Source organism: Coenobita brevimanus, chromosome 66, assembly GCF_032717465.1.
Source record: "Coenobita brevimanus isolate Jiangsu-jjx chromosome 66, ASM3271746v2, whole genome shotgun sequence".
Classification (NCBI taxonomy): Eukaryota; Metazoa; Arthropoda; class Malacostraca; order Decapoda; family Coenobitidae; genus Coenobita; species Coenobita brevimanus.
The window spans coordinates 30,802,624-30,803,756 of NC_137019.1; the positions used below are offsets into that span (position 1 = coordinate 30,802,624).

General features: G+C 41.0%; 1 non-coding gene across 1 annotated transcript; it reads left to right on the forward strand.

Annotated features, from left to right (window-relative positions):
- The first annotated feature begins 530 nt into the window (after positions 1-530).
- On the forward strand, positions 531-649 carry LOC145405434 (5S ribosomal RNA). The gene has a single exon (XR_013898370.1). It is a non-coding gene; the product is annotated as a 5S ribosomal RNA (ribosomal RNA).
- The last annotated feature ends 484 nt before the right edge of the window (positions 650-1,133 follow it).

The following is a 1,133-nucleotide window of genomic DNA, read 5'->3' on the forward strand; positions in this document are numbered from 1 at the left end:
CCCTCACTCAATTTAGTGCTGCTCGCGGGTGTCTGCCCTTTACTCTCCTCCATCCTTCTTTCCTTCCATCCTCTTGACTTTCTTTCATTCTTTCCTCTTCCTTCTGCCTGTGGGTGACTCTACAATGAGTGACAAGCCAAATGGTTTCCTGTACATCGGGAAACCATTTACTACGCTTAGTGGTAACCATATAACCAAATTATGGCGCCTGGTGGTTTAATGGTTAATTAAGGTGCTCCAATCGGATTGAGCCCGTGAAGGTTTATATCGAAGGGGTGGTTGGGGTTTATTGCTCACCTAATGCCACTCAGGGATGAGTGAGGCTGGTCACTCTCATCTTAAATGTCGGAACCAACTGCCTAGCCCCGGTCTTCTATGCTCCTCATGGAGCAATGTAGGATTGGATGATATATATATATATATATATATATATATATATATATATATATATATATATATATATATACAGTATATATATATATATATATATATATATATATATATATATATATATATATATATATATATATGCCAACGGCCATACCACGTTGAGTACACCGCTTCCCGTCCGATCAGTGAAGTTAAGCAACGTTGGGTCTGGTTAGTACTTGGATGGGTGACCGCCTGGGAACACCAGATGCTGTTGGCATAACGTTCTCCCCACGTGTCAAGTGGGGTTGGTGGAGGATTAGTGCCCCTCCCTGTAAAACAATTAACTCTAAGCCCTTGGCCACCCCGTTTGGGATACATGGCGTCTGGCAATGAATGATGAATGAATATATATATATATATTCGTCCATAAATGTATATCTTCACATGTACGGTCCAGTGAGCAATAGTCCAGCGAGAAAGTAGCAGAAATGTCTAGCGACCGTCTGGCAACACTCTCTAGACAATCCAGAGACAAAGTTGCCCTGTCTCCAAAGTGTCTCTGGACTGTCGCCCGTCTGTATCTGGATTGTCTTGCAACAGTCAAGATACATAGTCGCTCGACTGTCTCTAGACTTTGTATCTCAGTGAGTACAAGGCTTAAATATCAACAAGGATCTGGGATAGGATGCTCCTTGTAAATAATTTAAAATGGTATTAGAAGAAAATATAAAGACACAGTTTGCAGTGTCTGATATTAAAAA